The following is a 13902-nucleotide window of genomic DNA, read 5'->3' as shown; positions in this document are numbered from 1 at the left end:
CTGACTTTTTCCCAAGAAGAATCTTCTTGCCCTTTCCCCTGTCATTCACAGGTTGATTTATTCACCTGCAGATTTCTGTGGGAGCCTTTATGCACCAGGCACTGTCCTGAGCTCTTGTCAGTGGGGCAGTGATGAGGCTATCGACCCTGCCCTCAGGGCCAGGCCACTCCGGTGGCCAGGGAAGCAGTTAAGAGGCTCTGCAGCGCAGGGGAGGGGCCTTGGCTAAAATAAAATAGAAGCCATCAGTCAAGCAGAACTTCACCAAGACCTACCAGAGCGGGGGGGGGGGTGGGGGGCAGGGGAGGAGGTGGAGGAAGAGAAAGAAGTAGTTCCAGGGATTTATGGCCTGGGGCTTGATTAAATTTGGAGGAGTGAGAGAGGAAGGGATCAAGAGTGATCAGATTTCAGGCTCAGGGCAACGGTGACACTATAGAAGAGGAAGCAATTTTGGAGCAGGGTGGTTGGGAGGAGTGAGAATGAATCAGGCTTTAGACATCGTGGGTGCCAGGCCCCTGTGGGAGGTCAGAATGGGAAGTCCTGCAGGCAGTGGATATATGGTTTCATGGTACAGGAGAAACATTGGGACTGGAGATGTGAGTTCAGGAGTCAGCAATGCATGAGTGGTCAAGGAGGGCAGAAGAGGGTGAGATGGTGGCTCAGGAGGGAGACCAGGACAGCACTGTGAAGGGCCTATCCTTAAAGGATGGGGACAGAAAAGGAGCCTCCAAATCTAGAGGACAAATCCTAGAAAGTAAGGAGAATGCACACAGGATGTAGCATCAGATTCACCCTTGTCCAGATCCCATGTTCTCAGGGCAATTTCCTCTGGGAAAGCAGCCTTCCTCCTTTGCCTTCCATGTGGATGAGGATGGTGGATCCTCAGCCAATTGTGGATCACAGCCCCACGCCCCCTTCATTGGTTTGGGATGGCTGTATGACCCCTCAGAGCCAATGCACAGTGAGGAGGCGTGCATGTGAGTGAGAGGAGGAAAGGAAGGCTATTGTGGGAAAGAGAGACTCCCCTTCGGTTGGGAGAGAGTGTGGTAGAGATGTGAAGTCAGGCACCAACACAACCATTTGTAATTGTGAGGGAAAGCTTGGAGTTACTGGGGGTCCTCTAAGTGAAGCCTGCAGATGAGGCCTGTATTGTAGATGGCAGGACAGAGAGAAATCAGGTCTTAGGTAACATTGTTTGAGCCACAAGATGATGCTTCACCTGAAGCCAAACCTCCCTCTAGGTTTTTCAGTTATGCAAGTCAATAACTTCCCTTTCCCATTTAAACTGGTCTCAACTGAGGTTTTGTTTGTTTTGCTACTCGCAATACAGAGTCCTAATAAATGCACAGCCTGAAGAAGAGACCTCTTGGGGTCAGTGGGTAGAACAGGGAGTGGGAGGGGAGGTGTCAGGAGTTAAGAAACTGTGACACATTTGTGTCCCTGAATCACTGTCACCTACAGAGTCACAACAGGTTTTCAATTTTGCAATCTCTTTACACAGTGTTTTTCTTCTCCTGCTGTATCACTTCTCTGGCAATACAATTAACATGATTCCAAAGTTGCTTACTCACTAAAAATGAGATGTAGTTGGAAAATGGGTTAGCCTCCCCTTCTCCTTATGTTGCCTGCCCAGATGCTGAAGGGCTGTCTTTATAAACCAGGGTCAATGGTATGTAATGGTATGCCTCTCCCTCTCCAGATCCATCTTCCATACCATGGCCAAGTGGGCTCTCTAAAATGCACATCCCTGCTTGAAAAACACTCATAGTTACAAAAATGAGCCAGGCATGGTGGTGCACACCTATGGTCCCAGCTACTCAGGAGGCTGAGGTGGGAGGATCACCCGAACTTGGGAAATGGAGGCTGCAGTGAGCTGTGATTGCACCACTGTACTCCAGCCTGGGCAACAGAGTGAGACCTTGTCTCCAAAAAATAAAAAATAAAAAACATTTATACTTCCCATGGCCTGCAGGAAGAGATCGCAGACCCCTCAGGATGGCATATATAATCACACACATGTTCTAGATCTTGGGTGGCCTTCCTGCGTCAGCAACTCTCCTAACCCTCAGATGGCACCGCTGTGTGAACTCCAACTGTGCGAATGTGTCCTGCACCTCCAGGCCTCTGGGCCTGCGTTCCCATCTCCCCTCTGCTTGGAAAGGTAATTCACAATAATAGCTCACGTTGACGGGGCACATCCTATGTTTCAGATGCTCCACTAGAGGCTGCAGGTGGTTGTTTAATCCTCACAACTTCCTGATGAGGTAGTACTGTTATTACCCCCTCCACCCTGCCACAGTGTCACTCTGGCTAAACAACTCAGATTTGGGGGAATATGCTAGAGAAGCACATAGGAGTTCTGGGTTGAGGTCTCCCACTGGAGTTAGGGAGTAGAGGATCAGATGAAAAAGGCCAGAGGAAATATGATAGTCCAGAGGCTAGGAAGGAGTTTGAAGATGAAGGGAGGAAAACTAGGTGAAGAACTGGGGCTGCGTTGCAAGGCTGGGCAGCTCCATCTCGGTTGATGTTGGGGCTTCTCCCCACTCAAGCAAGGGTCTGGGGGCTTAAGGAACATATAGCTCAGGCTAGCTCCTCAGGACTGCGAGCTGCCCTGGACACCATAAATAATGGCTGTTGTCCAGGATTTCCTAGACCCTGAAGACTGGAGGCTCTACAATGTCCCTGCCAGGCTTACCTGAGTGTGTGTGTGTGTGTGTGTGTGTGTGTGTGTGTGTGTGTGTGTTTATGGGGGGGATTATTTGCACCTTTGACAAGGTCAGCAACCTTGTGTGCCAAGTAGGGGTGACCACCCTAGGGTCCTCACTGTCCACTTCCCTCCAAGGTCTCCCCACCGCCACCCATCCCTACTGTCTGTGTGCCCCTTTTTCTGGTTGGGAGAAGCTCCCCAAATCCCTTCTTCAGCTACTTCCCTCTCACCTGCTCCAAGCCCTCCCTCTCTCAGACAATTCAGCATAATTCCCCTGGAAACGTGTTTTTACAAAACAAAAGCCAGGAAGGGGAGGAGGTGTGTTCTGGGGTGCTTGGCAACAGCAGCCTCTGCAGCCAGCGGCTTGGCTGGATGAATGCGGCTCACCCAGCAACACAAAATCCTCTGAGAACAGAACTCACAGAGGCTGGGCTCCCTCCCACACTGGAGAGGGGAGTGTCTGCAGCCGGAAGAGCAAACCGCATGTAATTGCCTCCAGGATTCCCCATCCCATGTGTAATGACATCTTCATTTGATTAATGGCTGTCTTCTGCATTCACCACTGAGTGTGAACTGTATGAAGACAGGGTTTTGTGTCTGTTCTGGTCACTTTGGCCCTAGCACAGAGTCCAGCACACAGTAGGTGCTCAAGAAATGTTTGTGGAGGGGGGAGGGAGGGAGCTAGGGAGGGAGGGAAGGAAGGGAGGGAGGGAGGGAGGGAGGAAGGAAGGAAGGAAGGAAGGAAGGAAGGAAGGAAGGAAAAAGGGAGGGAGGGAGGGAAGGGGAGGGAACGAAGGGAAGGAGGGAGGAAGGGAGGAGAGGAAGGGAGGTGAAACAGTTTAAAGGAGGTGATGGGCAGGATAAGAGGAGCATCTGTAATTTCACCTTTCTCCCCCTCCTTTTCTCAGAGCCCCTCTTCTTGGGCCTGTGATTCCTCACCTGGAAGGGAGAAGAGCGGACTTCCTGCCTGGAGAACACCTTGGTAAACTGCTCTTTATCCTGTCATGAGAAGGTGTGCAGCTTAGGGAAAAAGCCTGTGAGCTCTGGAATCAGATGGAACTGGGTGTAAGTTTCAGCTTAGTGCCTGTTGGATTAAATGTGATGCTAGTAGGTACACATGCCTGGTTGCTGCTCAAGAAATGGAGCTGTTATTATTTACATCGTAATTTGAACTTCATTCATTCAACCCTTACTGATAAGCACCACAGGCCCTCCTTCCACAGGGCTCACCTTCAGAAAGTTCTACATGTCCCTTACTTTCTGGTAGGCATATTCGGGGGCATGTACCGTGAAGGCCCAGGGATCTGGAGATGAAGACAGAGTCCTGTCCGCTGAGGGGTTCACATCTTTCCATAAAACATTCTGACCCTCCCTGTTTCTTCTCATCTCCTCCTCCAATCCCCCCTAGGCTGGGGCACTTCCTCTGCACTCTCTCTCTGGAAGCAGGGAGGGGATTCCAACCTCCTCCAGTCCCCTGCCAGGTATCCTGAGCCTGAGAGCCCCTCAGAGCATGGTCTGCAGTTACCTCCTTACTTACGGGCCAGACTGAGATGCTCACCACTTGTGTTTGCCCAGGCAGAGGGGAGAGGTCAAACTCTTCCCATGGCTTCCTTTCCCCTCTGTGAAAACTCCGAATCTTTGCTCTTGATTTTTTTTAGTGTGTACCCTTTTGTATTTTAGCTTCTCCCAGCCGAAAGAATAAAACTGGTAAGAGGAAGGGAAATGCAGCCTCACTGAGAAGGCCTCCATTCTGGGAGGGCTTCCCAGGCCCAGAGAAGGGAGAAAGTAATTTGGAACTACCCAAGTATTGGTGATGCCAGGCTTCACCCTACCCTGGGGATATTTGAATCTCAAAAAGGGGGCACGGGGATCTGACAAAGCACTTGCATATATAAAGAACTCCTCCAAATCAACAAGGCAAAAACAGTAGATGCATAGGCAAAAACCTTAGAAGAGCCACGTCACAAAGGAGGACCTCCAAATGGCCAAGAAGCACATGAAAAGATGTTCAACCTCCTTAGCTATCAGGGAAATTCCAATTAGAACTACACTGGGATGGCTGAAAGTGCAAAGACTGACAATATCAAGGGCTGGTGAGGATGTGGAGCAACTGGAACTCTCCTATGCTGCTGGGGAAGGGGTAAATTAATACCATCCCTTTGGAAGAACTAAAGTTCTTTGGAAGTTTGGAAGCATTACTAAAGCTGAACATATTTATGCCTACTCCAGAAATCCTGAGCCCAGGTACATATCTAACAGAAGTTTGTTTATAAAGGCACCAAAAGTCAATTATACAAGATACAAGAATGTTCATCGTAGAGTCGTTTGTATTAGTCGTAAACTCGAAACCACCCGAACACCCATCAGTGGTGAGTAGATAAATAAAGTGGGGGTAATTTAGACAATGAAAATGTGTATAGCAGTGAGAATGAATAAAGAACTGCCACCTGCAACAACATGAACAAATCTCACAAATGTGATGTTGAGTGAAAGAAGCCAGATAGATAAGACAGCACACTCTGATTCCGTTAATTTCAAGTTCAAAAACATGTACGCCTTAAGTCTGTGGTGTTAGAAGTCAGGACGGGGGTTTCCTTTGAGAAGGAGTGGGGCAAAAAGGGACTCTGGGAGTGTTGGTAAAATTCTGTTTCCTGATCTGGTGACAGTTACAGGTTATGTTCACTTTGCAGAGATTTATGATGTATGTGATTGGTTAAGTTTTGCATCTTTCTGTATGCATGTTATACTTCAACAAAAAAGAAGTTTACTTTAAAAAGAGGCAAATAGGGCTAGGCGTGGTGACTCACACCTGTAATCCTAACACTTTGGGAGGCTGAGACAGGAGGATCACTTGAGCCCAGGAGTTTGAAACTAGTCTAGGCAACATAAAAATATTTTTTTTAAAGAAAATTAGCTGTGTATAGCAGTGTGCGCCTCTAGTCCCTGCTAGTCAGAGGCTGAGGTGAGAGGATCACTTGAACCCAGGTAGAGGGTGCAGTGAGCTGTGATCGCACTGCTGCCTGCAGCCTGGGCGACAGATGGAGACCCTGTCTTTAAAAGAAATTAAATTAAAAATAAGAAGAAGACGGTAGGGGGAGAGCAGTATGGAAAGACAATGCTCAGCTCAAAGGGGTGAGTAGGGGACTCTGCGACTGTGTTTACTGCAGTTTAGAGACAGCCTCTGGGAGGGAAGGGAGGGGAAGGAAGCAGGTGGGGCAGAGAGAGAGGCAGTTTCAGCGCAGGCCAGCCACAGCCTCTCCAATCCCTCAATCCCTTGCAGGAGTCCTGGAGCTAGATGAGTTCCTCAGAGTCGTCCTGACTTGGGCTGTCATGGCCACACCTTTATACCCCAGCATTGGTCAGTCACCGAATGTGCGCTGCCCAGGAAGAGGAAGGATCTCAGGCCTGCATGCCCTCTGCAGCTGAGACCATCTGGAAGGGGTTGGCCTGACTATAGCTCTCCCAGCATGTCCCTCCTTGAAGGGGATCTGGGCGACCACCACAGCAAGCCTGCCACCTGAGTTTAGAAGGTCTATTGGCCTGGAAAGATTTTTTTTCAGATCCCTCAGTCCCAGCACTCCTAGTCTGGTTAAATTCGTCCAGCGGGGCCCAGCACCCATAGGACCTGCTTCACATCATAGCCTGCAGACAGGCTTCCTACACAGGATCCAATGCCTGGACACACCAGAGGTCTTTGCAGTTTGCCCCTCACACCTCAGCCAAAGCGTCTCCTTGGCCTGGACTCACTTGGTGAAATCCAGCTGTCCTGTAAGACTTAAGAGTCACCTCCTCCAGGAAGCTCTCCCAGATCTTGCTCCTTCTCCCTGGAAGGCTGGGCCCTTGCTCTTCTGAGCCCCCTCCAAGCACCGTAGCACCCCGCCTTTTATAAAACTCTCATCGCACTCTTTGTTTACCTGCTGGTAGAAGCAGGCTGAGATCAAGAGATGCCTTGTCACTCCTGATCACTGATACTGCACAACAGGGACAACAATTCTGATGGCTACCATGTGCTGAGCTTTTCCAGCCAGGCTGGCATTTGCTGTGCACATCCATGCCTGAATTTACTAAATCCCAACAACCAACCAACCCTGTGAGGTCAGAGTAGCTACCTTATAAAACAGGCATGCTTGCCCACAATCACACGACCACTAACTATCAGAGGTAGCACACATGTGGGAGTCAGTTTGAAGTCCCAGTATCCTCTGGAAATGGTGGTTAGGGAAGGAGGGGAGAAGAAAAGGGAAGGGAGGGGTGGGGAAGGAAAGAGAAGGAAAAAGGAAGGAAGAAGGAGCGAGGGAAGAAGAGAGGAAGGGAAGGAGGGAGGGAAAGAAGGAAGGAAAGAAGAAAGGAAGAAAGGGAGGGAGGGAGGAAGGAAGGAAAGAAGGAAGGAAAGAAGGAAGGAAGGAAGGAAGGAAGGAAGGAAGGAAGGAAGGAAGGAAGGAAGGAAGGAAGGAAGGAAGGAAGGAAGGAAGGAAGGAAAGAAGGTAGGGCTCTCTGTCCATGGCCCTGAGGGCAGGCCCATTGGCAGCTGTTTCACATTTGAAGAGGGACTCAGGAAGCTATGGGAAGCTGCTGAGTGCGAGAGAGCGCAGTCCCCCAGCCCCTCCCTGAGCCCTGCCCATCTCTCTGTTTCCAGAACCTCTTGTTCTCCCTGGGATCCTGGCCTGGGGAAATGCAGTTGTCAAATCAAAGCCTGCCTGTGGGAGCAGGTTCATGGGCCAGATCTAGAGCAGGGACAGGCTTAGTTCACAGTTTTAATCCTGATGTTTACTTTCTTTCTTTCCACTCCTAGTGGCTCCCTTTGAAGAACCGCCTTGGGGTCCATGTTGCAGCATCAAACAGGGATGGAAGATGCATCTTGCTTTAGCAGCAGGAGCCTGGAAAGCAGCTGAAGCCCTGGGGGGTGCCTGGCACACAGAATCTTGTGCTGAGCCCGGAGCACAATGGGAGTGGGCTAGCGGGGTGGGTTCACAGCTGGACTGGGAGCAGCAGACATACAGGCCGTAGGCACAGACACATAAATACAGTCATGCAGATTGCAGGATGCCTGAGAGCACAGACTCTCACATGCACAAACACATGCATGATCACCAATGTGCATCCAGACAGTAGCCCCGCATGCATGCACACGCATGCACACATGTGATGTGTACATAGATGGACACATGTCTATGCCCACAAACACTGCAGAGACACATACAAAAGTGTCTGGCAAGGAACACTATTTTGTCCTCAATTTTCTGCCAGCGAGAGTCTACTGACTCCATCTCTGAAATGTCCCTGCTTATTGTCCCTCTTCTCCACCCGTGCCGCAGCCCTAGTCCCTGAAACTCCCACCAAGACCCCTGGGCAATAGCAAAGTCAGGACAGGATTCCTGCTCCGCCTCTACCCCACCCTTAAGCCCATCCTACATGCAAGAGCAAGAGTTATCTGGGTATCAAGCAAATCTAAACACATCACCTCCCCACTGCTTAAAACGCTTTCCTACAGGATGAAGTTTAAATCACTTGGCATCCCATATAAGGCCCTTGACTGTCTGGTATCAGCCATAGTCTGGCCTCAGGCCCTGTCATGGAGCCCCCTGGACTCAATGCTCTGGCTGAGGGCCTCCAGGATGAAGATGCCCTGTGCAAAGTCTCACACTTCTGCTGTTGCTGGGCTACTATGTGAAATTCCCTCCTCCCTCCTTCCACCTTCCCTATGCTGAACTGCCACTCCTCCATCCTCCATGGCCAGCTAAGCCAACACCTCCCCACTTCCTCCTGACAACCCAGGCACAGCCTGTCCCATGGCTGTCACAGCCCTTTCTTGGGCTCTCCATGGTATCATTGTCACCTGTGTGCTCATGAGCCTCCACCACTCAACTCCAAGCACATCAAATACAGAGCCCAAAACATACTGGGTACTCAACAAATTTCTGGGTGTGAGGGAATGAATGAATTAGTCTGTAAGACAGGATCACGCTAGGTGATTGTTCTGGCTACAGAACCTGGGCACGTCCTGTATGTAACTCCTATGATCTCAGCCTCCACATAGGTAAAAAGGGCTGTCTACCTCCTGGCAGAATCTATGGTTCAGACCATGGAGATGTATATAAATAACTGAGCTGAGTGGCTACCATGGTGGGCGCTCCACATATGACAGCCATAGTTGCTGTCTTTAACTTCTATTTTTATTTCCACTGAAGCCTTTCCACTCATGTTTCTTAATTCTCCATCTCCCTCACTGCTTATCCAGTTCACTGCTGGGCTCCCGGAACCGGCTCATTGAAGGTGTGTTGTTGGATTGATCGGCTGAATGGCTTCTTAAGGCTTGTTTCCAGTCTGGGAACTCTGAGCTGAGTACTGCTCTTCCTCCCTCCCAGCCTCCCCTGAGACTGGAAGCGGAGAGCCGTACAGAGATCACTCCTCTTCCAGGCTCCAGAAGCTGAACAGCTGCTCTGTTTGGAGTTCTGTGCGCTGAGCTGAGTTAGGACCTGGGGGGACAGGAACAGCTGAGCCTTTCTGCTCCAAAAAGCAGAGTCATTTCAGCCAGCCACCCAGCAACTGCCTAGCTCCTCCCAGACACCCCCAGGGATGCTGCACATGTGGCTAGGGTTCCCATAGGAACTTCTGTGGAGACCTGCCGTCCCTGCTTCCCCGTATCTCCTTTTGGACTTGTGAGAGAGGTTAGGAAGAGGAGGGGAGGGGAAAGGATAGGACTGGCAGGCACTTTCGTACACAAACACCCAGTCTCTTAATCCTCACAATAACTCTAAGAAATATGCTATTATTATCCTTGTTGTACTGACAAGGAAACTGAGGCCCAAAGACATCTAACCCAAGTTCACCCAGGTAACAAACAAGAGAACTGGTCTGCCACCTTATCAGTTTGTACTGATGCAGTTAGTATCAGTCAGTACCAGCCAGGGATCTTTGGTTGCAAGCAACGGAAACCAACTCCCACTATCACAAACAAAAAATTTACTGAAGGACTGTGGTGCCACACCAGAAGGAAAGGAAAAGCTGAAGACACATGATTGGAAAGGACAGGAAGCAGGGCAGCATCAGGATCTGGGTGCCAGGAATGGACCATCATTTCATTGGAATAAATAAACTTCTATTTTTAAATTCTTTTGTCTCTCCATCTAGGATTCAGGTTTGGGGAGGAAGCTGGGCCCATTGCCACTTGCTAGCTGGAAGAGGACAGACTGCTGTAATTGACAGTACTACCAAGCCTATATTCAATGGGATAGGGACTGCCCCTCCCTCCAAATTGGGATGCTGTTTCCAGAAGAAAGGGGAATGAATACTAGGCAAGCTGAATCCCAAGCTCACCTGAGTGCACCATGCTGTGATGGGCTGCAGGGTGGGAGAGTTTCTATGGCTCTCTCTAACGGAACTAGACCCTCTCAGGAGGCAGCAGTGGTTAGAAGATGGGTACTGGGAAGAAGGAAGCTGGAAACGACAGTCTTCATTATCGTGGGGACAAAATGCATTTACATCTCAGTGTTATCCACTCTGTTAACTTACCTCTAACATCCCAGTATTATCACTCTCTTTTTCTCTTTACCCAATATTTAATTCCCAGGATCCCAGAGAATTATTAATCACCAGCCTTGATTGGTAGAAAGAGCCCTAGTCACCTTCTAACATTCTATATGATTTACTTGTGTTAATTATTCTTTTTTTGTACAGGCGGGTCTCACCATGTTGCCCAGGCTGATCTCAAACTCCTGTTCTCAAGCGATCCTCCTACCCCAGCTTCCTAAAGTGCTGGCATTCCAGGTGTGAGCCACCATGCCTAGCCCATGTTAATTGTTTACTGCCTGACTCCCCTAACCCCTTTAGAGTGTAAGATCCAGGAGGGCAGTGATTTTCTCCTGTTTGCTCACTGCTGTCTCCCCAGTGCCTAAAAGAAGTGACTGGCACAGAGCAGGTGCTCAATAAATATTTGCTGAATGAATGAGGAGGTACCAATCTCTTCGACAGGCATTTGGGATACAAGGATGAACCAGAAGACAGATCCTGACCTCATGGAATGTATAACTTCCATGACTTTAGTGAGACAGAAACAATTACAAAAACATATAGCAAAAGAAAAAAACTAAAATAATGAAAAATTGTGATATATATTTTGAAGGAAACACACAAAGGTTTTAAAAAACAGAACTAAGAGGGTAGGAAACTACTTAAGATATGGCAGTCACAAAAGGACAGAAGGCCTCTCTCAAGCAACATTTAAATGGAGACCCGAAGGGTGAGAAGGTGCTGACCGTGAAAAGTGTGAGGGCCGCTTCTTCCAGGCGGAGGAAAGAGTATGTACCAAGGCCCTGAGCCTGGAAAGAACTTGGTATATCTGGGGAGCTGGACTGTGAAGGTCAGTGTGGTTGGAGATTAGTAAGCAAGGGCCAGAGGCCTACAGGCTGAGGATGGAGAGTGTGCCAGGTGCTGGGTCGACAGCCCCTTACAGGCGATGGCATGGAGCTTGGATAGTATTCTGGATACACTGGGAAGCTATCAGATGGTTTTTAACATTAGTGCTTGGCCCCATTTGCATTTCAAACTGACCATTCCAGCTACTGGGTAGAGAATGCATGTAGACAGGGAGTAGGGGACCAGTTCGTAGGCAATTGTGGTGGTCCAGACTGGGGCTGAACTCAGGTGGCCGAGGCTCAGAGGACAGTGGAAACCTTTGAGTCCCTTTCAGTTATAGTCTCCATGATAGGTGCTATCATCAGGCTGGATGGTATCACCCTCCAGGGGTCACAGAGACACCTCCCTTACCAGCCCACTCCCAGCCTGTGGGTGATAGATAGACAAACTCATGGGCTGGCTAGGCCCTGGGCCTAAGTGACAGGTGACGGATGGGGTTGAAACTGAATGCTCTGAGCCATGTGGCCAATGCACTGCTCCAAGGAGGACTTTGGAGCCAAGAGTTAATTTAAAGAAAGGAGTGGGGAGCTCAATATCGCTTCCTCCACTGCTCAATTAGTGGAGAGAGCTGCAGGGAGCTGGAGTTGTAAAGACCCCCTTAATCATCTCTGTCTGCCTGGCAGCGTGCAGGAGTGTGGCAGGGATAATTGCACCTACCCATTAACAAATGCAATTAAGGCGCCTGGGCCTCTAGCACCCCCTTCTCCAATTAAACAGCAGATGAGGGGCCTGTGGGGGTGGCCTTTGAGATGAATCACTTGAAACTGAAACCTTGGAGCCTGGCAGTCTGGACAGAGAGGCGATTAGAGACGATAAAATCATGATGGGGAAGGAGAGACTCATATCCAGTCCCAGCCTGCTCCAGCTTGAGGCCCAACCCACAGTTGGACAGATATTCTTTGGAATAAATTAGAAGAAGTTCTGCTTTACACATAAGAAAGTCAATATTTAGAACCCACCAACCACCACCTCCAGCCAAGTGCTTCCTCCGTGCCTGACATTCACTGAGTGTCTAGATACAGGTAAAGTCCTGGATAATTCATTTTGATAAGAAACTGTGATGTCTGGGTATGTTGGCAGGGAGGGTCCAGGAAGGCATGTTCCTGTCCTGTGTAGGGGGATGGGGGTGGAGGAAGGGGCCTTCCATTTGTGAGCACCTCTAATATGCCAGGCCTCATGCTCCCTCCCTTTCCATATGGCATATCCTTTAATTTAATCCAGATCCCACCAGCCTCACACAACAACCACGATCTCTTCATTAGGTGATGGAATAGAAGTTTGGGGAACTCAAGAACCTTGTCTAAGATCACAGAATTAGCAGGTGGTGGAACTGGTGGAGCTGGGATTTGAACCCTGATCCATGTGACTTCCAATAGGCCACTCCCCTATGCTGAGATGCTTTGAAATTGCAACTGCCAAGATCTTGCCCCTTGTGCCCCTTGATGTCCCCATGAGGGTGGACTCAGGGCAACACTTCGGATGTTATTCCCAGATCTCTCCCTGCTCCCCTTGGCTGAATCCCTGAACTTCTGAAACAAGGCCTCTCTGTGGTTCCTGCTGTGGCTCAAGGTAGGATCTGACAAGTTGTCAAGTCCCGAGGTGCCGACCAACATGCTCATCTCAAGCTGAAATAATAAAATAAAGAAATCTCTCCTACCTTAATTGCCTCTCCCTATTCTCTTTATGCGTTTCGCCAATTACAAATGCTATGAATCATTATGCATGTGTGGATCATCACTTTCATTTAGCATCTCCACTGAAGCTCCAGGCGCTGAAGTGCATAATTGAAAAGCTCCACGATTTAAGTTTGCAAAGAGGAGGCTCAGCTCCTCTGAACATCACAGTGTGCAGGTCTCCCCTGCTGGGGCCCAGACAACAGCCAGGAGATGACAGCCTGCATCTGCCCGGGGACCCAGCCGCACCAGATGAGTGCTGAAGTAGTTCTACTTTTGCCCAGGGGAGCTCAGGCGGTGAGTAATATGTTTCTTAATTCCCAATTCCCCCATCTTATTTCCCTGTGAACTTTGCTTTTGTTTTTTAATTTTTTAATATTTTGTTGTTTTTGTTGTTGTTTTCCTCTGTGGCTTCGGAGAGCAACAAAAGTCACTGGGTTGCCATCTGCTAGTTATCCCTTCCTTCAAGGCCTTCCTGAACTAATTCCAGGACACCTGCTCCTTTTCGTCCCCTACATTCTTCCTGAGTATGGGGCCCTCCCAGGTCTGCCTCACTCACTTCTGACTCCATAAAAGCTCCCATAAGATGGAAAGAGAAAGGGGCGGGGATGACCAGCTGCAGCTTGGCCCAGGTGAGGAATGAGCTGCCTGTCTTTAATAGCAGCCAGGCTCTATCTTAGCTGCCAGAAGAAGAACCGTGTCTTCTCCTGCACCCCCATAATGTCTATGACATTGCTGGGCATTTTGACATGGCCATGGAGTCCTCTTTCTTCCCCTCCTTTCCTTTCCCGAGCATTTCCCAAATGTCTACTATGAATCCGGCTGAGTTCCAGGGACTGAGGACCGAGCAATAAATAAACCTGCTCCCTGTCCAGTAGGAGAGACACTCCAGTAAGAAACATATAGTAACAAATACAGTGTGAGACGTTTTTCCATAGATGCAGGAGCAAAGACCTCTCCCTGGGAGCAGGGAGGAGGAAATACTGATTCAGATGGGAGAGGCAGGCATTTGCATTCAGTCTTGAAGGCTGAATAGGGCAGGGTAGGCACAGTCATTCCAGGAACGGGAAAAGCCTAAGCCAAATAAAGAAAGGCACGAAAGACATGGCA

General features: G+C 49.4%; 1 pseudogene across 1 annotated transcript; it reads left to right on the top strand.

Annotated features, from left to right (window-relative positions):
- Nucleotides 1-1867: 1867 nt before the first annotated feature.
- Nucleotides 1868-10375, top strand: LOC108586752 (annotated as a pseudogene). The gene is made up of 3 exons (XR_004185120.1): nucleotides 1868-3343; nucleotides 3613-4948; nucleotides 7497-10375. The product of XR_004185120.1 is annotated as an uncharacterized LOC108586752 (transcript).
- The last annotated feature ends 3527 nt before the right edge of the window (nucleotides 10376-13902 follow it).

This window comes from Papio anubis, chromosome 7 (genome assembly GCF_008728515.1).
Source record: "Papio anubis isolate 15944 chromosome 7, Panubis1.0, whole genome shotgun sequence".
NCBI lineage: Eukaryota > Metazoa > Chordata > Mammalia > Primates > Cercopithecidae > Papio > Papio anubis.
This window is presented reverse-complemented; position numbering and strand designations above follow the sequence as displayed.